General features: G+C 44.1%; 1 long non-coding RNA gene across 1 annotated transcript; it reads right to left on the minus strand.

Annotated features, from left to right (window-relative positions):
* Window positions 1–318: 318 nt before the first annotated feature.
* Window positions 319–23818, minus strand: LOC122904956. The gene is made up of 4 exons (XR_006384290.1): window positions 23728–23818; window positions 23111–23154; window positions 15218–15280; window positions 319–352 (listed from the first exon to the last, which is right to left on the minus strand). It is a non-coding gene; the product is annotated as an uncharacterized LOC122904956 (long non-coding RNA).
* Window positions 23819–23856: the final 38 nt, after the last annotated feature.

A 23856-nucleotide genomic window follows, 5' to 3' on the forward strand; every position in this document is an offset into this window, starting at 1 on the left:
TAAGTACCTGGTTGCAAAAATCAGAGATGGTCATTTTGCCATGGCAGATGCTGTAAGGCTACATCTGAACAAGAAAGACCTTTTTGAGACTGGCTTATGTCACTTAGCATGTGTCCTTAAGGCTCATCCTCATAATAGCAAGTGACAGGATTCCCCAACCCCCACCTTTTTTTAAAGATTTATTTACCTGAGAGAGAGCAAGAGAGAGTGAGAGAGAGCATGAGCAGTGAGGAGAGGGAGAAGCTGGCCCTCCGCGAAGTAAGGAGCCTGACGCAGGGCTCCATCTCAGGACCCCAGGATCTTGATTGGAGCTGAAGGCAGACGCTCATCTGACTGAGCCACACAGGTGACCCTGTATTCACATGTTTTAAATGTGAAATTTCAATTCAGTGAAATGAAAAAAATCTTAAGTGAATATCCATTACGTTTTGACCAATGTATAACCCCAAATCACCCCCAAATGTTCCGGCATTTCTTCCCAGCAAATCTTCACCCTCACCCTTCCTCCCAGAGACAATGACCATTCTTCTGATTTTCGGCCATTGATTAAATTTGCTTCTCCCAGAACTGCATTTAAACCCAATAATCTTTAAGTGTTTTCTTTCATTAGATGTCTGGAAAGCAAAAAAAAAAAAAAAAGTAAAATGCTAAATGAGAAGACTCTGCTAATTGATTATCAATCAGAAATTCAATTGGAAAGGAAAGACGCAGGGGCTCCTCATTCTAGATCTAATTTAAATCAATAGGAAATCTTACTAGGTCACCCAAGTTCAATTTAAATACAACTTTTTGGCAAAATCTTCTTTAAGAATGTTAGTTTCCTCTTCAGGTATCAACTCAATGACTCACATAATTATCCAGAGACAGTAATTTTCAAACTGTGCTCTTTGGAGCCCCTAGGACTTCCAAATTTAAATCAAATCTTTGCAGTGACCCAAGGGAATCTTCAGAAACCTAGGACGGGTTTTTTGTTTTTTTTTTTTAAAGATTTTATTTATTTATTTGACAGAGAGAAATCACAAGTAGGCAGAGAGGCAGGCAGAGAGAGAGAGGGGGAAGCAGGTTCCCCGCTGAGCAGAGAGCCCGATGCAGGACTCGATCCCAGAACTCTGAGATCATGACCTGAGCCGAAGGCAGCGGCTTAACCCACTGAGCCACCCAGGCGCCCCCTAGGACGGGGTTTAAAGCTAAATAAGTTTAAAAGCCATTCTCCTAAATCATTGAATTTTAATAATGCAAAAGAACTTAAAAATTGTATCATAACATGCTTTTACTATTCAGTTAAGGAAAATGAGAGCCAGGGGCATTAAGTACCCAAAGCTACCAAGCTTTTATAGGCAGATCCAAACTCAGAACCAGGAGGGGGGTCCCCTTATTGTCGCCCAGCACCCTTTCACATGGACTCTATCTTTAGCTGGGTCTGCGGGTCTAAAGGAGAAAAGGATGAAAGTCTGCCTGACCAGCATCATCACTCACTTATCTAAAGCTAATAATTCAGATAATTCCTAATAGTAGTGCATGTGATGTTGCCAACATTAGAGAACCCCATGATTTGAGGGACCCTCTGAGGGGTTGCCAGCCATGATTTTGAACCTCTTCTTTGGGTATATATGATTTGCGGAAGCTGATGAAAGCTCTTGATTTTCTCCCCAGGGGAAAAAGCATACATTTTCAGACAAATTCCATTTTGCCTAATATTTTGGGGGTTCTGTAGAACCTGAACCTGAACCTGAGGTTCTGTGCTTGTGTCCTACAATATATCTAACCCCACAGATGTCCTTCATGGGACTTTTCATCTGTCTTTGACAGATGAAAGACCCAGGAAACCAAAACTTTTTTGGTTTTGATGTACATCTCTTTATATTTTAAACGTATTTTGCCTAATAAAAGGAGATGTAAAACAATGATCATAATCCTCTAGGTCATGTTCAAAAAGGGACTCCCAAGGACAAGTGAGTCAGGTCATCAATATACACCAGCGCCTGGGCAGGAGGGCGTTCTGCTCTCATTAGTACCGCAGTGATTGAGAGCCTCTCATCCCAGGCAGGGGGGAAACGGATGAACCCAACACATGGCACACTCTTTGGCCTTGTTTTGTTTTTAAAGTAGTCTCTATACCTAACATGGGGCTCAAACTCACAACCCCGAGATCAAGGGTGGCACGCTCTACTAGCTGTGCCATCCAGGCGCCTCCAGATGGCACTTCTGACCCCTTACTCTGTACCAGTCTGCTAACTTCTGACAATGACCTAGTAGTAGATCTACTAAGTACTTAAGGTGTGTGAATATCAGAGGTAATTTCATTATAAAAAAGTATCGAAGAAAACATTCTTTATGATTATAGGAAAATACACATAATCTGAGTTTCTTCATCTCCTGTCAGGATATGGGGAGGGCAGGGGCATGACATTAGCAATTATAACTCTTGTCCCTACCCCCTAAGGCAAGACTTCCAACTTCTTGCAAAGTTCTCTCCAAATAACTTCTCCTCTCAGGGAGAACTCCCTGAGAGTTCTCTCAGGGCTGGTCTTGCGGGACACGGTGTCCTATACCACTGATTCCACCAGGTGGCAGCACTATATTGGGCTTCATGGTGCCCTCCTCTCAGAGTGTGCCAAACAATTCTTTTCTGTCCTTTCCTCTGCTAAAGGGTTCCCAAAGAGACCAAGATTTTCTGGTTTGTTTTGTTTTTATTTTTAGACAGTACCGCTAGTTCAGCCCTGGTCTCTCCACAGGAATTGGGCATTAGTCCCCCGCAAGTCAGATCTGAGGGGCAGCCATGAGCTGTTCAGAAGTGCCTTGCCCCTCTGATGACAAAGCCTTAGCTGCTGGATCCTTCTGGTCCCTGGGCTGTTTGAGAGCTTGAGAAGAGGACAAGATGAGTCTGGAATTAGTTCTACCTCTGCCAATTCCTAGCCATAGGATTTTGAGCAGATTAACCTCAAAACCTGTTTCATCAGTAAAATGACGACGATGATGGTAACCCACTTCATAGGGCTAGTGATGAAAGTAGAGTTTAGCCCGTGGAACGCGTTTAATCAATGTCAGTGTTTATTATAACCACATATATTTACAAAAAACATTAACAGTGATTATTTCTGCTGGCAGCATCAGAGACCATTTTAAGTTTCTTCTTTGTTTCCCAAATTCTCTTCAATAAGCATGCATTGTTGTTATAATCAGGAAAAAAAGGCAATTAAAACACAATTTGTTGTTGTTGTTGTAGATCCTGGTTCCTGATGATTCATTGAAACATGTAAATGCTGTCTCCACTGCTCAGTGGGCTCTGGGCCCAGGTCTTCTCTGTTTGGGTACCGTTAGCATGAAATACGCCATTTGGGACCCAGCAGGTAGTCGATACTCATTTCCTGAACAAAAATCCCAATGGTAACTGCTTCAGGTTTTAATTTCTTTGTGTAATGAAACATATTTTTCTTCTCCATGAATTCCTTTTTCTTAGGTCCAAGTAATCCTTTTATCGATTTAATTGAATCCTCCCCAGATTTAGTCCTCTCCAAATTCTCCCCATTAGAATTTCTCTTGAATGCTGAGTGGGGTTTAGGCAGGCCATCAGGAAGCCTTTCATCTGAGCTTCACACAACTCATGCCAGTAGGTGATATGGATAGGACTGAGTTGAGATCAAATCTTTTTAGGAGATAAATGAAGAACCAAGGGCCACAGTAACCTAGATTATATAAGGATTATAAAAGGAAACAGACGTTTCCAAAGAAACATCATATTTTAACTTGACACCCGTAGTGAAGAGTGATTGGTTGGTTTTTCCCCATGTAAAGATACAGGTTTTTCCCCCTGTAAAGATACAGGGTTGTTGATGATTAAGTTTGGCCATTGCTGGGATGCCTGGGTGGCTCAATCAGTTAAGCGTCTGCTTTGGGCTCAGGTCATGATCTCAGGGTCCTGGGATTGAGCCCTATGTGGGGCTCCCTGCTCAGTGGGGAGTTTGCTTCTCCCTCTCCCTCTGCTTCTCCCTACCGATTGTGCTTATGTACTCTGTCTCTCTCTTTCTCAAATAAATAAAATCTTTAAAAAAAAAAAAGCTTGGCCATTGCTATCATTTGGTTCCTTTGATCTTAACTGAATATGTGAAATGGTCAGGCAATCTCTGGGGAGGACAGCCTCAAGCATGATACTGTACTGGTATTTCTTCGACATGAGCAAATGCAAAAAAGATGACATTAGCCCTTGGTGGCTGATGTATTTTAGTTCTTTTCTCACATTATTGATAAACATAAGACTCTCTGTCCAGGAATCTGAATCTCAGGGGAAGTCCAAAAAGGATTCCGGCTGAGCCGCCTGAGGCAGGGCCCCATCTGTACAGAGCCCAATACTTTCAGTTCCTCCTTTGATCCTGTGATCTACAATAGGTTCCTCTTTGATTAAGATGTTCAAACTTTTAGACTCCTAACGAGGTCTTAAAAGGTGGTAGGCCAAGCTTGGGTCCAGGAGTAGGAGGCGGCCAGGGGTGGTAAGATGTGCGGAGGGTAGTCCTCTTGTTGATGGTGGCACGTGGGAACGTGGAGAAGGTAGAAGGTAGAAGGATAAAGAATAAAGAAAATAAATATAAAGGATAATAAAGATAAAGGATAAAGAAAAGCTCGGATGCTTGCACGTGTTGGTCAGGGTGGCTTCTGTCCTCTGTAACCCAAGATATCAGTTCACATGACGCCAAAGCAGGCCTGAGTTCCTCTCGGCCCCTGTTCCTGAGCCCCGATCCTGGCGTGAGTGGGACAAGTGCTGACATTCTCTGCCATGCTGTGGCCTCTCACACGATCATCTAGCCCCAAAGCAAAAGAGCTCTGACTTCTGCATCCTGCAGCAGCTCTCTCCAGATTGCTATAATGGTCCTTGTGAGGCTGACTGCAGACACCCTGTCTTTCCACCCTCTCTCTGCTCCCAGGCACTGGGACATAAACTTCTTCTCTCATCATTCAGACAACAAATGAATAAATAAACAAAAATCAAATCAGGCAAATCTCCTTGGCAGAGGCCAGCATCTCTGGGTTGCCAAACTTGCCCAGACATGCCTAAGCTGAGAAGTGAAGGTTGATCAAGCTCATGTGTAAAGCCTGGGTCGTAAGGAAAATTCCAGCTAGTGAGGAGCATTGCTCTGACCCCTCCCACATCATGTTCCTGCAAAGAGCTGGTCTGGGGAAAACTCTGCTTGTTCAAAGATGATTCATCAAAAGGAAAATGCAAAGGATCCCTCCAGGCGCAGGAAAGGGAAAGGAAAAGCAAGTGGCAGATGTGAAATGCTTCCCAGGAAAATGCTGCCAGACAAAAGCTGTAGCTAAAGACCTGCAGGCATTTATTTATTTATTTTTTAAGATTTTATCTATTTATTTGACAGAGGGAGAGAGATCACAAGTAGGCAGAGAGGCAGGCAGAGAGAAAAGGGGAAAGCAGGGGGTGCTTGGGTGGCTCAGTGGGCTAAAGCCTCTGCCTTTGGCTCAGGTCATGATCCCAGGGTTCTGGGATTGAGCCCTGCATCAGGCTCTCTGCGCAGCAGGGAGCCTGCTTCTCCCCCTCCCCTCTCTCTGCCTGCCTCTCTGCCTACTTGTGATCTCTGTCTGCCAAATAAATAAATAAATAAATTTAAAAAAAAAAAGGAAAGGGGGAAGCAGGCTGTGATTGTATTAGGAGACAGGGTCATTAGGGGTGTAATTAAGGTTCAGTGAGGTCATACTGATGTCCTTACAAAAAGAGGAAGAGACACCAGACCATGGATAATACTGAAGGCCATGTGAGCACATCGTGAGAGAGTGGTCCCCTGCAAGCCAGGGACGGGGCTCTTACCAGAACAAGAATTTGCCAGCACCAGGATGGTGGGCTTCCAGCCTCTGGAAGGGTGAGAAAGTAAACGTCTATTGTCTAAGGCACCCAGGCTGTGGTATTTTGTCACAGCAGCTCAAGCCGAGTACCGGCCCCTCAATGTGCTGTGCCTAGCGTGGTATCATCTCTCCCTGGCGCTTCCTGAGTAATCATCAGGACAAGAGAGTTGGTGGGCCATGTAAGCCTATTTTGAAGATTTGGGATTCTACCCTGACCATTCCTGGTCATGATGCTCTTCCCTCCTACCCTCTCTTAAAAGCAAGAAAGGGACCCAAAATTGGAGTGAGAGGACACAAACTTAATTGCTTTTCAGCTACCTGGATTTTCCTGTTGTCCTGAGATGGTCCTAGATCACAAAGGTAATGGCCACTTGGTTGAGAGCCCAGCTCACTGAAGCCTCCTACAGTGATCCACCCAGCTCTATAGTAGGTTTCTGTAAATTCTATAAAAATGCCCTTGTCACTCTTGCACTTGTCCCTTCTGGACAGAAGGTGTGGGCATGTGGTGGGGATGGCTGAATGAAAGATGATGATACAGGCACTAGAATGGCTTGTGCCAATTCTGTGGGGTAGAGGGAGAGCCATGCCTCCAGCGCCTCAGAGGGACACGTCTCAGACCCCGGAGGGGCTGAGCTGTGAGTGCAGGGGTGCAAGGACTGCATTCTCATCCACGAAACATGGCACAGTCACACAGTCTGCCTGGGCCTGGCGGCCCCAAGTAGTCTTGGGGGAGGCCAGGTGTGGCAGTCAGAGACCTGTTTATTTATTTATTTGACAGACAGAGATGACAAGCAGGCAGAGAGGCAGGCAGAGAGAGAGGAAGGAAAGCAGACTCCTCACCAAGCAGAAAGCCCGATGCAGGGCTCGATCCCCGGACCCTGACATCATGACCTGAGCCGAAGGCAGAGGCTTTAAGCCCCTGAGCCACCAAGCACCACCCCCTCATGTTCCTTAAGCAAACTGATGTAATGGCGATCCAAGTCAAACAACAAAGCCCCAGTGCAATGACTTGGGCCCCTTTAAACTGTACCTTTGTGTGTGAGAAAGAAGGGCCCCTGAGTGTCTCTCCAGGGGCGGTCTGACGCTCAGGGGGGATCCCCTTCCAAAGGTGCTTTCTTCCTTGGGTCTTCTGCTTCAATGCGAGATTAGTGCCAGCTACTCTATCCACAACGCTTGTGGACTTTCAAAAATTGTGGTAAAATCTACATAAATAAAATTGATCACTGTAACCACTTTTAAGCATACACTTGCGCGGTATTAAGTACACTCACAATGTTGGGTAACCATCACCACTATCTATTTCCAGAATTTCTCCATCATCCCAAAGTGAAAGTCCATCCCTATTCCCTGTCCCCAGGCCCTTGTAACCTTTATTCTACTTTCTGTCGCTATGAACTTGCCTTTTCCAGGGGTCTCGTGGAAGCGGAATCATGTAGTATTTGTCCTTTTGTATCTTTCTGAGTTTGCTTAGCATACTGTTTTCAGGGTTCATTTGTGCTATGGTGTAGGTCAGAATTTCCCTCCTTCTGTGCTGGAATAATATTCTACAGCACATATATACTATATTTTGTTTTCATTGGTTCCTGTATTGTTTAGAGCTCTCTTTACCCCTTGGTGGTTAAGCCCCTGTTATTGTTAATAATCATTTATATTCAACTCTCCCTGTTAACATCGTGTAGTTTCTGTCTCCTGACCAGAGCCCTGACTGACACACTTGCCTTTGGAAAATGCCTTTCACTCATTCCATGTGACTTTGATGGGGCCAGTCATGGAGGCTGATTTCCCTCATCATGAACTGTACCGCCCCATCCCTATGATACAGTGATGGGCCCCAGGGCAGACATATGACCCAACCAGTGCCAATCAGAATCACTCTCCAGGGTCAACAGATGGAGATGGGGGAAACATATTTCCATAATGTTTGCCACACTGGGGTTCTTGGTGCCATGTTCCCAAACACGTGTAGAGGGTTAATCTTGTGGTACCACGTTCACAAACACGTGTAGAGGGCTAATCTTGTGGTAGAAGAAACTGAGACCAATACGCAAGGAAAAATAGAGACGGAGAGGTTTCTAATACGTCCAGAGGCAGTGCAGACTGCGAAGATGGTCAGAATTTAAGCAGGCGAGGGAAGAAATAAGAAGAGGAAGGGCAGCCAGAAAGAAGGTAGAGAAGCTGGTATCATGCCATCGTGATCACTGTGATATCATGAGAGGATTTTTTAGAAAGAAGGGAGGGGTGGCTCAGTTGGTTAAGCGTTTGACTCTTGGTTTCAGCTCAGGTCACAGTCTCATGGTTGTGGGATCGAGCCCAGTGTAGGGCTCTGCGCTCAGTGCAGAGTCTGCTCAGATTCTCTCTCCCTCTCCTTCCCACTGGTAGACTCTCTCTCTCTTTAAGCATAAGTGTATGCTTAAATAAAATCTTTTAAAAAATAAAATAAAATAAAATAAAAGAGGGAAGGGATAAAAGAAAAAAATAGAAGGCTGGAAACCAGCCCCTGGATTGGGCCCTAGGCGGGGGCTGACTGGAGCAAGAACAGTGGAGCGCTCTCTGTCTTTAGCACCCTCGGAAGCCCTGGGCTCCGGCCACCCCTGTTGTTCTCCAAACGTGCCACAGCCCTCCAGCTTCCCTAGCTCCTGCTCCTGACCAACTCTGTCCAGTTCAAGTCAAACTCAGCTCCTCGGAGAAGATCCCAGGGAGCTGATCAGGCAGCACTGCGTCCGCCCCTTTTACGGATTATTCAGTATATGCTGCTGGCTGTGCACATCTGTCTCCTCTGCCAGCCTGTGGGCTCCCACGGAGTGGGGAAGCTTCAGCGGATGCATCTCTGCATTCCAACCACTCAGCACATGGCCTGGCGCTAATGGATCAGCCCCTGCAGGGGTGCACTCACCACTTCTCCTGTGGGAGGCCTGGTTGCCATGGGGCTGAGAGAGCGACTTCTCCTCCTGCTGTCTTCAGGAGGAACAAATCACAGTGAGCTGACTGCACTTTGGCATCTGGCCAGTCAGGCTGATCTTGAGATGGCAGTGACACCTTTCCAGCTAAACAGATCTTTCCACCCTTTTTTTCCAGGCAGGTAAACTATGGAGTAACATCAAAGAATTTCCTTTCATCTGCCCCTGGGCGATTTAAAGTGCTTCTCGTTTGCCAGCATCCCCCTCTGCTCTCATGCTGGATTCCTCCCCTCCCCTTCTGCCTTGTGGGTGAGATGTCACAGGCTGTTGCATGTGGCTTCTGTGAGGGCCCCTGAGGAGGCAGGCAGCTGTGCTAGCCCATGTTCTGGTCCTGCTTCCTTATCCTTTCTGCCTAAGACGTGGGCCTAAAGCTTGGTGATGTGGGAAACAAAGGTTGAAGAAAAAGTATTAACTTTCCTTACTTGCCCACTGACAAGTCCTTGAAATAGGCAGAGTGACCTTCCTCTAGCAACACAGCTGCCTTTATGTTAATACTTTGTTAAGGGCAAAAGCAATCTTAGCCCGACCCCCCAGAATCCTGTAAGTCTACTTTAACATATAAAAACTCTTTTAGAAATTTCCTTTATCTCTAAATCCTCAAGATACATGTTGGCAATCATCCCCCAAGTATATGGCCCACTGATATACATCTGAAGGGTCTCATGACTAAGGAATTTTTTAAAAAAGGATTTTATTTATCTGACAGAGAGAGAGAGAGAGCACAACCAGTGGGAGCGGTAGGCAGGGGGAGAGGGAGAAGCAGGCTCCCTCACAGAGCAGGGAGCCCGATGTGGGGCTTGATCCCAGAATCTTGGAATCATGACCCGAGCCGAAGGCAGCTGTCCAACCAGCTGAGCCACCCAGGCGCCCCTAAGGTTTTATGAGAAGGTAATGAATGACCTTTTCCCAACAACAGATCGCCACCTCAAGGTCCTGGAAACCTTGCTTCCAAAATTCCTTAGAGACTTAGGCTATCCCTAACCGCCTCCCAATTTGAAAGTATATAATGAATGGGCCACTCCTCATGACCCCAGCGCAGCTCTTTCTGCCCACTGGTCGTATCCCTTTAATAATGGTGCTTTAATAAAACCACCTTTTCGCACCAAAGATGTCTCAGGAATTCCTTCTTGGCCGTTGGCCTCGAAACCTCATGTCTTTCCTGCATCACTCAGTGCTTCATCAACCATCAGAGAAGTCAGCCCCAACATCCTCAAGTCTTGAGTCTGCCCTGGATTTCTCATCTTTGAGCTTCTTTGTAGATGGCTGAAAAAGAGCGCTGTGTTGTTCTGTGTCTGTTTTTCACGTCTCTGTGGCTTACAGACAAATGCAAGTCCTAACTGATATCCCAGCCTCTGCTTGTAGGCCATCCAGAGGTGTTTCATTCTTGAGCCTGGCCTCCAGGCTCCTGTTGTCCCCCAACACATGTGCTGTCACTCAGGCCAGCCTGAATGGGATCTTGTTTATATCCAAGAACCCTTCCCAGTAGAAGGCATACGCTAGGTACAACGGGGAAATGGAGATGAAAGAAAACGCTCCAGGTATGAATATGTGCAGAGGCCAAAGGTGGATGGCCATCCCTCTTGTGAGTTAGTAAGGCTGGAACATACGGTGCATGGGCAGTGAGGCTGGAAGTCACGCCACAGGGACACTGGGCTTTATCCTGAAAATACTGGGGTTTGCTGGGACTGCTGTAAAAAAGTTCCCCAAGCAGGGTGACTTAACACAAATGTATCGTCTCCCGGGTCTGGAGCTGGAAGTGTTGGCAGGGCCTTGCTCCTCCAGAAGGTTCCAGGGGAGTGTCTTCCAGCTTCTGGCAGCTGTGGGTGTCACCTGGCTTCTGGCAGCATGATTCCAACTGCTGCTTCTGTCTTCCCTTTGTGTCTGTGTCCAAATTCCCCTCATTTTATAAAGACACTGGTCATATTGGAGTAAGGGTCCACCCTACTCCCATACGAACTCAAGTCATTATATTTGCACTGTTCCCCTTGTTCCAAATAAGGTCATTCTGAGGTGGCCTGGTCTTTCGGAGGGCCATAGTTCAAACCACAACCCGAAGTGTGGTTTGAACTATGGAGACTTGTCATTCTGCTGGAGACTTGTCAGGCTAGGAGTAATACCTAGCTCTGGGGAGCCTTTTGTTTGTCTGTTTTTGCCTGTCTTGTCTTTCTAGTTTACATAAGCTTCCTCCTTCCCATCAAACTGGCAAAGCCAGAGCCCCACTAATATTTACTGACTGACCCACCTCTCTCTGCAGGAGAGGCACAGCCCGAATGACTTCTCATAGGGCTGAGAAGGCCTTGGAGGCCTTCCCTGTGCTCACCATCTTGGGGTAGGGTCTCTCATGCCCGGAACTCTGGCTCCTTTCTGCTCAGAAGGCCTCTGAAGGCTGGGCCTACAGGGTGGGACACAGATGACTCCCGGCCTGAGTGCTGGTTCGTGGGGAACTGCTCCCCTCTGCTGGACAGAAGCAAACCAGCTCTCCTTCCACTTCTTAGGGATTTGTTCCTCGAAGTCACAATTTCATAAACCCATAATAAGAGTGGGAAGGGGCCGGACGTCAGCGGGTCCAGTCCCCTTTGTTGTTCAGAAAGGAAGGCTGAAGCCAGAGAGGGAAAAGGCCTATATTGAAGGCCACAGAGAGAGTTAGGGGAGAAGATGGGATTAGACACACGAGCCTCCTCCCTCCCACACCAAGGTCTGGAATTCTAGAATTCTTAGAATTCTAGAGGCATGGGCTGGACGAAAAGTCGAGTGGGGCTCCTGGGACTCCTACATAAACCTTAGCTTGGAGGACAAATGGCAGGAGAAGAAGTCAAAAGAGAGAGGTATGGACCTCACTCCAAGTAGGCACATGAGAAAGCTGAAGAGATACTGGCCCAGAGAAGTGTACCTGGACCACCTGTCAATCCATTCACTTGGGATAATTCCCCATCAGCCTGTGTGAGTGATCCCAGCACAGCCCAACTTCACAGTCCTAAAAAGTTGTGTATTAACAGAACTTCTGTAAATCAAACGCTGTCTTCACTCTCTCGCTCCTTCTCCCATGTCCTGGGTATCTTTACCATCTTTCTCATAGCTGGCCTATGGCAGTAGAGCAGCTCGGGCAAGCTTACTGCTCTAACAAATAGACCAGAACATATCACACCTCAAATTTAATAGAAATTTACTTTTCACTCACGTCAATGGTTCAAAGAGCTTAACAGGAAAAGGCGGGGGCAGCAATGGGCTCTGGTCACATAGTCACTCAGGGACCAGGGTCTGCCATCTTTAACATGTGGACACAAACATCCAGCCAACAGACAGGAAAGGGCATGGAGGATGGCACACGGGAGTTCTTCTAGGCTGGACTGGGAAGTAGCGTGTGGCAAATTCAATCATGTTGCATTGGCTGGAACTCAAAGGATCCAGAAGGGACAAGACAAAAATAAACCTAAACCTGGGTTAAATGTTGATCTGATGAGGGGGGAGCATCATGAGAATATGGCTCCTAGAACTCTTTACTTTGGGGAGTGTCACTGACTGAGGACCCCAACTGCTGCCCTTGGAAACCTGTGCCAGTGCTGGTGCAGAGGCCTTCTGTAGGCTGCCCCCTGCCAGTGACCGAGTATAGCCCCCACACCACGGCAGATGGTTCCTATGAGTACAGGGGGCTCTCGTGTTGTCAACTGGGTTCCAGAACTCCCCTACGGCTTTGCTGAAGCTTCCTGAGACTACTTGGCAGGCTAGGATGCTACACTCCGCTGTTATTCCGTCGCCTTTACTTGGGTCGGACTGGCACCATGATCTGGTGGTTCTCCTGGCCTCCCTGATTCCTCCCTACTTCATTTTCCCTAAGAAAATCCTGGTGCACTTAATCCTGAATGGTGTCTGCATCTTGGAGGACCCAGTCGAACATAGGAGTCTGCTCTCTGATATTGACTACTCCCAACTCCACTGGGGGCATTTAGTGCAGGTGGTGAAGACGGATAAGACTTGTTGAACAAAAGATGTTCTGGGTACACCCAGAACTTGCTTGTGTCATATAGAGGTACCAGGGGTTAAGCTATAGCACGCTTTTTCAGGGGACAAAATTTGACTCAGAATTGTCTCCACGCTCAGCTGGGTGACTCCTTCCCACATTTCCCCAGCAGGATTGCTCTTCAGTTCTTCACGGGGGCTTTTCCAGACTGTCCCCACCCTCCCCCACATCATAGCCATGGAATAATTCCCCTTGCAGGCAACAAATGACTTTGCCTCCCCCTTCCCAGAAAACCAAACACTAACAGAAGGCAAGTTCCTTAACTGCATGCAGCGTCTGTCTCTACTTTATCTGTCTTCTTCTCCTGCCTTCCCTCACCATATTCTTTGTTAGGTCTAATTCATATCCCGTTTTATGAATCCCTTTCCTCTGAGGCAGGGAGGCTGATTCTCCCCGCTTTTCTCCATACCAGGAAATGACACCAAAATCTAGCCATTTGCTCAGGCTCCCAATAGCCACAAGTCCATCTTTGTGATTTTCTTTTCTGACGCTCCTTCTTCCTCTAACACGACAAATCCATCAGCATGTTGGATTTGCTTTACCTTCCAGGTACTTTCTGAAACCAGCCCATCTCAGCATGTCCAACTCTTGTTCCTCTGACCCAGAAATTTAACTGGGAGTTAGAAAAACCTCTTAACTGCTTTCCCTGTCCCCATTCTTGTCTCATTCCAGCTCAATGTCCACAAATAGCCAGAATGATCATCTTAAAACAGGCATCAGACCATTTACTCCCCTGCTTAAAATGCTTCAGCAACTCCCCACTGCAGATGAAAATAATTAACATTTTTTTAAATCACGATCTACAAGATCTATACGATTTGGACTTTGCAGACTTCTCTGATCTTATTTTGTATCTTTCTCCTTGTTATTAACAACATTCCAGACACATGGGTTTTTCTACTATTCTTTATGCAAGCCAAGTAGGTTCCTACCTGGGGTCCTTTGCACATGCCATAACTGCAAGTCTTCTTGATATCTTGTTATCTCTATATCCTAGATCAAAAGTTGCCTCCTTGGAGAGGCCTGACCACCTATCTAAAGACTAGCCCCATCTCATATCATGGTTTACCAAATTTCTCTGCTTTATTATTATTGTTATTATTGTTGTTATTATTTTCTTTTTAAAGAGGGAAGGAGAGAGAGAGAGACAGAATCTCAAGCAGGCTCCACACCCAGCATGGAGTCTGTTGTGGGGCTTGATCTCACAACTCTGAGATCATGACCTGAGTTGAAATTAAGAGTTGGACACTTTACTGACTGAGCCACCTAGGCACCCCTCCCTGCTTTATTATTTTTAGAGTCCTTATCACTATCTGAAACTATTATTAACCCGCTTATTTTTTTCAAACATTTTACTTACTTTATTTTAGAGAGAAGGAGAGGGAGAGAGAGAATGAGGAGGGGTAGGGGCAGATGGAGAGGAAAAGGCAGAAAATCTCAAGAAGACTCCGGGCTCAACACAGAGCCCAACCTCACAACCCTGAGATCATGACCTGAGCCGAAATCAAGAATTGGATGCTTAACTGATTGAGCCACCCAGGTACCCCTTTATTTTAAATAAAAAACAGCTTATTTTTATATCGCCTGCTTGGTCCCAAAGAATATAAGCTCCTTGTGAATAGGAGGTTTTGTACATTGCTATTCCTCCAGTGCCTAGAACAATGGTTGGCACATAGTAGGTGCTTGGTAAATGTTTACTGAATAACTATGTGACAGGTGCCAGGGCTCTTAAGCATTATAAAAGTTTCAGAGGGACGCAATCTTACCACTGTGACATTCCCTGTCCAAATCCTCAGATGTACCTTGAAGGCCAACAGTATAATCACTTTTGTGCCAAGCTGGAGCAAAGGGATTCTTTCAAAGGTTACAATTGCCAGCACTTGGATCCAGCCCTCCTAGACGTGCCAGAGTAACCACCACTCACTGAGACTCTGGCACTATGACCACATGGTATTGGGAACATTTCTTCTGGATCCATCTTGCTACCCCAGTTGCTCCTGCTTCTCACTGTACAAGCCCCTAAGTGAGTATCTTCTCCTGACTCCTAATTTAACGGTTTTAGAAGATTTAATCTTCCCTTACCTATGCCTTGGGGATCAAAGAGGGAAGGGAAGAGAAACCATTCTCTTTCCTCCCAATGCTTCCATGTCAGTGAAATCAAAACAGAAATTAATCTTACAATAAATTATCCTGCCTTAGCCACTGGTATCACTAAGGTTTCAAGGGAACTTACCTCCTTGTTGTTGGAGAACAGAAGCTGAAACAAATATTTTCTAAGGGAGGCTAGAAGTCGAGGCAAAACTTTGTTAACGGTTCAGGGTCTAGAAAGGAGAGTCAGTGCCAGAGAATTCTGGAAGCCAGACCATGTGGGTCACAGGCCAGGTTCACTTACTCTGGATTTAGAATCTTCCTCAGGGCACCTCTGTGCTTTAGCCTCTGCTGTAACAGCCTGGACCTAAGGGAAAAAGACCCAGAAAATCCAGCTATGGAGTTTTCTGCTTCTTAGGTAAAGGGGTAAATGTTTGTTGAATATGACAGGGGCCTAGCTTTTCTGTTGTAAGGAGATTCAGGGAGGATATTATTCTCACTGCAGTGGCAATCACTGTCAAAGCCTCTAAAGGTCCCTTGAAGGCCAGCAGTCTGGTCACTCATTTCTCAAGAGAAGGGACTGTACAACCAGTTCAGGGAAGAACCCTGTATTAGTTAGCCATTGCTGTGTAACATATTACCCCCAAACATGGCAGCTTAAAAAGCCACAAACATTATCTCACAGTTTCTATATGTCAGAAAATTGGAAGCAGTCCAGCTAGGTGGTTCTGGATGAGGGCTGTCCATAAGGTTAGATGCAAGACCTTGACTGGGACTGCAGTCATCTGAAGGCTGGATTGGGGCTGGAAGGCATGACGCCTAGGTGGTCCACTCACATGGCTTATGACAGGAGGACTCAGCCCCCAAAAGCCCTTGGCACTGATCATAAAAAAGCTTGAATGGCTATATTAATATGAGACCACTTAGTTTTAAAGATAAGAGGTATATTTAGAGATGAAAATATTTATATTTTAAAGATAAGAGGTATATAAGAAGGTATATTTAGGTATATTTAGATTATGAACATTTCATAATAACAAAAGTGTCATTTGGCAAAAAGATGTAATAATTTTAAAGGTGTATATGCCTAATAAAGTTAAAATACATGAAGCAAACATGACAGAATGAAAGGTAGAAAGAGACAAATTCACTATCAGAGATTTTCACAACCTCTATCAGTTATTGATAGAGCTAGACAAAAAAGTAGTAATCTATCAACCACCTTTCTAACTGACCCCTATAAAACACTAGGCACAACAAATGCATAGTATATATATTTTTTAAGTACTCATGGAGCATTCACCAAGGTACTGCCATATGCTGGGTCACAAAATTTACTGAAGTCAATAAATTTCAAATGCTTTTCTCTGACTACATGGGAATTAAGCTAGAAAGCAACAATAAAAATAACAGTATATGCTTAAAGTTTTTGAATATTTGGAAATAACTTATTTGGATTCAAATATTTAGGAATGAATTCCATTCTTTTTTTCTTTAAAGATTTTATTTATTTGAGAGAGAGAGAGAGAGATAGAGTATGAGTAGGAGGAGGGGGAGGTGTGGAGGGGGAGGGAGAAGCAGGCTTCCCATTGAGCAGGCAGTCTGCTGTGGGGCTCCATTCCAGGACCCTGGGGTCATGATCTGAGCTGAAGACAGGTGCTTAACCAACTGAGCCATCTATGTGCCTCTAAACAACACTCTTCTTGATAACTAATGGGTCAAAGAAGAAATCACACAGCATTTTAAACTACATGAAAATGAAAACACAATGTGTCCAAAATTTTGGGATTCAACTAAAGGGCAAATCTATAATTTTAAAGGTTTTTTTAAGAAAGGAAAAAGGTGGGGCGCCTGTGTGGCTCAGTGGGTTAAAGCCTCTGCCTTCAGCTCAGGTCATGATCCCAGGGTGCTGGGATCGAGCCCCGCATCGGGCTCTCTGCTCAGCGGGGAGCCTGCTTCCTCCTCTCTCTCTGCCTGCCTCTCTGCCTCCTTGTGATTTCTGTCTGTCAAATAAATAAATAAATATTAAAAAAAAAAAAAGAAAGGAAAAAGGTTTACAAGAAATTACCTAAGTTTCTACCTTGAGAAGCTAGAAAAAGAAGAGCAGTTTAAACCCAAATTAAGTAGAAGGAAAAAATTATAAAGTAGAAATCAATGGAATAGAGCATGGACAAAACAATAGAGAACATTAACAAAGTCAAAAGTTAGATGTTTGAAAAATTGATAAATTGGTAAACATTTAGCAAGACTGATCAAGGAAAAAAAGACAGCAAGAGAAAAAAAACCTAATTACTGATATCAGGAGTGAAATATAGGACTTTACTCCAGACCTTGAATGTATTTAAAGAATAATATTGGGATGTTATGAGCAAGGTTATACAAGATGACGTAGATCTTACAGCTAGGTAAGTAAAAAAAAAAAGCGTAAAGATTGGAAAGGAATAAGTAAAACTGATTCTATATACAAATCACATGATTATTAATGTAGAAAATCCCAAGGAATCGACCAAAAAAAAAAAAAAGACACCTAAAAACCCAACTACTAAAATTAGTAAATGAAAGATCACTAGCAACAAACCATTGGAAAACAAAATAACACTCAGAGTTAACAAGTAAAACACTTAAAAATAAACTTAACAAAAGAGGGGTGTCTGGGTGGCTCAGCGGGTTAGGCCTCTGCCTTTGGCTCAGGTCATGATCTCAGGGTCCTGGGATCAAGCCCCACATTGGGCTCTCTGCTCAGCAGGGAGCCTGTTTCCCCCTCTCTCTCTGCCTGCCTCTCTGCATACTTGTGACCTCTTTCTGTTAAATAAATAAATAAAAATCTTTAAAAAAAAATTTAACAAAAGACATCCAAAGCCTATATTGTTAAGCCATCAATTTCCCTGAAATTGACCTATGGAATCACAATCTCAGCAGGTATTTTTTTTTTAACTGAGAAGTCAATTTTAAAATTTACACAGAAATGGAAAGGACCTGGAATAGTTAAAAACAATTCTGAAAAAGAAGTAAAGGTGGAAAATGTATATTATCTGACTTCAAGACTTACTCTAAAGCAATAGTAATCAAGAAAGTGTGATATTGGCATAAAGGTTGATAGATGCATTACTTGAACAGACTAGAGATCACAGAAATAGCCTCACGTTATATAGTCAATTTATTTTCAACAAAGGCACCATACCTGATCAAAGGTGTAATAAATATTGTGAGCTTTTTTTCCTTTTAACAATTGGTGTTGGGGAAGGTGGTGGAGGAGGACCTTAAGCTTGGCCTGTCCCATGCCTAGGCCCATGCTGTGAGATAACACTCACAGCAGCCTAAACGACCCCCCCCCAATAATCTGAAGACTGGCAGAACAAACTTCACAACTAAAGGTTGAGAAGAGGCCACATCAAAGAAGGTAGGAAGGGTAAAGATGCAGTCTGGGAGCAAAATGGACCACAGCCGTCTGTGGTGGGGAGGAAGCTAGTGGCATGGAGAAGGGTAGAAAACAGACTATCTATCAACCAGAGAGCCCATAAACAGGGAGAATGAATCCCTATAACATCTGCCTTTGAAAGCCAGAGGGGCCAGTTTCATGAGTTCTTTCAACCAGCAGGATTTAAAGCCTAGAATATTAAAAATCTGCAGGCTCAGCTCTGGGACAGACTGGAGGGGGTTAGGAAGTAGAATCCTTATCCTTAAAGAGATTCCTTGACAGTCTATGCAGATACAGCACAGACACAGCAGTCTGACAAATGCTGGGTGTAGACCAGATGAGAGGGAGAGTGATTTGCTTATCTCAGAGTGTGGCCCTGAGAGACAGGGATCACCAGTGGGAGACCCCTCTAGGAACAAATGAGCTGGCAGGCATTATTTCTCCCCATGCACCTCAGCATAAACAATGGCCACATGCAGAAAGCAGCACCTCAACAAAACTCTTTACACTGCGCTAAACCCTGCCCCCCATGCATCAGGGATCCATCCTTTCTAGTCATGCTCACTTCGGTCTAGGCACTGCGGGACTCTCCCACAGAAAAACTGTGCAAATCCTGCCAACATCACATCTCTAGGACTTGTGCATTTTGCAGGACCACAGTTCCAGTGGCAGTGGGGGTATACCTAGTTTCGCAAGCAGACCACCCACACGAGGTGTTAAAATGTACCCCACCCATCCTGCGGACTAAACACTGCTCTCAATAGGCAAAGAGAGCCTCTGCAAACAATTGGACTGAAGGAGAAACAGGCCAAGACTCAACAGCAGAGTGCAGGCGACACACGTAGTAGATACTCCCTGAAGTGCCAGACCACTTCACTACAGGGGAGGAACAGGGGACACTACACTGCAGGACATACTTCAGGACCTCTTGTTCATAAGGCTGTTATTGTTAAGAGCAAAAAAAAAAAAAAAGAAAAAAAAGAAAAAAAAAAGTAGCTGACTTTACTAACACACAGAAACACACAGAAAAAGTCAGACAAAATGAAGAGACCGAGAAATATCTCTCAAATGAAAGAACAGGACCAAACCACAGTAAGAGACACAAAGTGAAATGTATGTAAGTAATACGCCTGACAGAAATTTAAAGTAATGGTCATAAAGATATTGGACCTAAGAAAAGATTGGGAAACATCAGTGAGACCCTTAACACAGAGATTAAAAAAAAAAGAACCAATCAGAGATCCAGAACACAATAAATGAAATAAGAAATACACTTGAGGGAATAAGTAGCAAGCTAGAAGAAGAGGAATGAATTAATGAACTGGAAGACAGAGAAATGGAAAGTAACCAAGCTGAGCAAAGGAGAGGAAAGAAAATCATGCAATTTGAGAATAGTCTTAGGGAACAACAACAAATGAAACCCAAACCCAGCAAAAGGAAGAAATAATAGAGATTAGAACAAAAATAAATGATACAGAAACTAAAAAAAAATAGGGTACCTGGGTGTCTCAGTCGGTTAAGCATCTGCCTTCGGCTCAGGTCATGATCCTAGGGTCCTGGGATTGAGCCCCTGCATCAGGCTTCCTGCTCAGCAGGGAGCCTGCTTCTCCTTCTACCCTTCCCCCTCTGCTTACTCTCCCTCTCTCACTCTCTCTCTCAATGAGTAAAATCTCAAAAAAATAAAAAAAATCTCATTTACAATTGTACAAAAACAACAAAATGTCTAGGAATAAACTTAACCAAAGAGGTGAGAGACATAAACAAAACAAAACAACAAAACAAAAAACCCAGAGGTGAAAGACTGAAAAACTATAAAACAATGATGGAAGAAATTCAAGACAATGCAAAGAAATGGAATGACATTCCATGCTCATGGGTTGCAAGAACAAATGTTGTTAAAATGTCCATACTACCCAGAGAAATATACACATTTAATGCAATCCCTATTAAAATATCAACAATGTTTTTCACATTATGGAATAAGCAATCCTAAAATTTGTATGGAATCACAAAAGACCCTGAATAGCCAAAGCAATCTGGAAAAAGAAAAGCAAAGCTGGAGGCATCAGAATTCTAGACTTTAAGTTATATTACAAAGTGGCAGTAATCAAAACAGTATGATACTGGCATAAAAATAAACACATAGATCAATATAGTAGAACAAAAAATCCAGAAATAAACCCACAATGATATAGTCAATTAATCTTTGCCAGAGAAGAAATGAATATCCAAAGGGAAAAAAGACAGTCTCTTCAACAAATGGTGTTGGGAAAACTGGACAACTAGATGCAAAAGAATGAAACTAGGCCACTTTCTTTCACCATGCACAAAAATACCAAAATGGATTAAATGCCTAAATATGAGATCTAAAACCATAAAAATCCTAGAAGAGCACAGGGAGTAATCTCTCTGATATCATCTGTAGCAACATTTTTCTAGGTATGTCTCCTGAGGCAAAGGAAGTAAATGTAAAAATAAACTATTGAGACTACATCAAAATAAAGTTTCTGCACAGCAAAGGAAACAATCAACAAAACTCAAAGGCAACCTACTGAATGGGAGAAGATATTTGTAAATGACATATCTGATAAAGGGTTAGTATCCAAAATATATAAAGAACTGATACAGGCGCCTGGGTGGCTCAGTTGTTAAGCGTCTGCCTTCGGCTCAGGTCATGATCCCAGGGTCCTGGGATAGGGGCCCACATCGGGCTCCCTGCTCAACAGGAGGCCTGCTTCTCCCTCTCCCACTGTCCCTGCTTGTATTCCCTCTCTCGCTGTTTCACGGTCTCTATCAAAAAAAAATAAATAAAATACTAAAAAAAGTAAATAAAATAAAGAACTGATACAACTCAATACCCAAAACCCAAATAATCCAATTAAAAAACGGGCAGAAGATATGAATAGGTATTTCTCCAAAGAAGACATACAGATGGCCAACAGACACATGGAAAGATGCTCAACGTCACTCATCATCAGAGAAATGTCAATCAAAACCACAATGAGCTATCATCTCAAACCTGACAGAATGGCTAAAATAAAAAAATATAGGAAACAACAAGTGTTAGTGAGGCTTTGGAGAAAAAGGAACACGCTTGCACATTGGTGGGAATGCAAAGTGGTGTAGCCATTGTAGAAAACAGTATGGAGTTTCTTCACAAAATTAAAAATAGAACTACTGTAGCATCGAGTAATCACACTATTGGGTATTTACTCCCCAAATACAAAAACACTACTACAAAGGGATACATGCACCCCCATGTTTATTTTTTTAAGATTTATTTATTTGAGAGAGAGAGGAGGGAGGAGGGGCAGAGGCAGAAGGAGAAGCAGGATCCCTGCTGAGCAGGGAGCCTAATGTGGAATTGGGATCATGAGTTGAGTCCAGGGTGCTTAACTGACTATGCCACCCAGGTTCCTCACCCCTATGTTTATTGCAGCATTATTTATAATAGCCAAATTATGGAAGCAGCCCAAGGATCCATCAATAGATGAATGAATAAAGAAGATGTGGAGGATATATATATACAATGGAATATTATTCAGCTGTTAAAAAAAAAAGAAATCTTGCCACTTGCAACAACATGGATGGAGCTAGAGTGCATAATGGTAAGGAAAATAAGTCAGAGAAAGACAAATCCATGATCTTACTCATATTTGGAATTTAAGAAACAAAACAATGAGCAAAAAAAAAAAAAAAGGAAAGAGAAAAACTTTGCTTCATTAAGTTATATGTTAAAATTGCCTCTGTCCCCAGCTCACATTCTGGACCTCAGTAGTTGTGTGATGATGGCCAATTTATTTATATCTTAGCGCTCTGAATCTGAACCTATAAAATGGGAATTATTATGGAGTCTCTTTCACTGGATTGTGAATAAATTTACAGGAAATAATTTAGAATGCTAACTTGTACATAGTACGCCTTCAATGAATATAATCTATTATTATTGTCTTGTAGATGTAGTTTCCCACGGGAAACCACTTAGGAAATTCTGCTAAGGGCCATGTGGACCTACTGAAGTGTTGAAGTACTGAAATCCTAAGCAAAGAAGCAAGATGCACAGCTTTGCCTTTTAGAAATAATCACTGAAGAAGCAGAGGGGGGGCAATAGATTTGGAGACAACAGCTGGGACTGTCCTCACATGAACATCAATGAGACATTATTGATCTAAAGAATTAAAAATATATATAGAATTATATTTAAAACATACAGAATTTTAATGTTTTAATAACACTGTAAATAAGAGTATATGTAAAAGTTAAAATTGTTTTTATCTTCAAAAATGTTAAATTCAAAATTAGTCATTAAAATGAAGCCAAATATAAATTGTGATTAATGCCAAATCTTGAAATAAAAGCTCTAAAAAACACAAATGGTTTAATACTGGGGAAGATTCTTCTGCAGCCGCCCTTCTTATGCTCAACTGTCAGTACTTCTCCAGAACCACAATTTGGAACAGGAAGAGAATATGGACTTCCATAGTATTGAGAAAGAACTTCATTCTGGTGAGCCTGTAAGCTCCTGGGGGGGGGGGGGGTCACAAGGAAGGTGTGTATGGTTGGCTCCAACAGATGCCATCAAACAGTTCTTTTAAAGCGGCTGTACCCGTTGACTCTACTCAGCAGTGTGGGACAGTCCCCAGAGCTTCACTTGGCATTTTCCATCACTTTGATTTTAGACATTCTGGTGGATGTGCGCCATGCTATGTCTATAACCAACACTTTGTTTATTTTTCTACTCTCTCTGGAAAGGGAATCCAGCTTTGCCTGCTGACCCACCTTTGGGGCAGAAGGGAGGAAGCCCATCTCCGGAAGGTCGTCAGCTGGAGGCCGAAGCACAAAAGGGCAGGTCAGCAGAGGCAAAGCCATTAGGAGGGAATTGCGGGCGCCTGGATTCTCAGCTTCCCTTCCCTCCATTATCTTGTTTCCTAGTCTTTCCAACCCTCTTTGCCTCTTGCCTTTCCTCTTCTCTGCTGGTTCAAATCCTGCTCGCCCTACAATAGATGCTCGTAACTGACCTTCCCCGAAGAGCCCCTCACCTCTCCTCCGCCTTTCTCCAACTATTTTCTTAAAGTGGGTAAAGCATGGATGTGATAAGATGGGCAAATCAATAAATTCTTTTGTTTCTTCATACGAGGAGCACGAGAGCTTGAGCAACATTGAGTCTACGTCCCCGAGTTGATGGGATATGGGCCTTTAAAGCCCCAGGGGCGCACGAACACAAAAGAAGCGTGCATTTCCGTGGGTGAGCCCGAGTGTCAGTGCCCAGAGCCTACGCTTTGAAGGTCCTCGTGCGTCTCAGTCTGCAAGTCTCGGAATGGGGCTGCGTGCCGGAATGTGCACCCTACTGGGCTGGCCTGGCTTATCTTTGTGCAAGTCTGTTGGCAGGGTGTTACCTGAGATCCCGCAGCCCTCCCAAGCGCCCAAGGTGGGGCGAGCCCTCTGGAGTCTCTGAAGGAGCGCGCATTCTGTGTCGAATCTGCCGGTGGCCGCGTCGCGGGGTGGGGAATGTGCGGCTGCGCGCG

This window comes from Neovison vison, chromosome 4, assembly GCF_020171115.1.
Source record: "Neovison vison isolate M4711 chromosome 4, ASM_NN_V1, whole genome shotgun sequence".
In the NCBI taxonomy this organism is placed as follows: Eukaryota; Metazoa; Chordata; class Mammalia; order Carnivora; family Mustelidae; genus Neogale; species Neogale vison.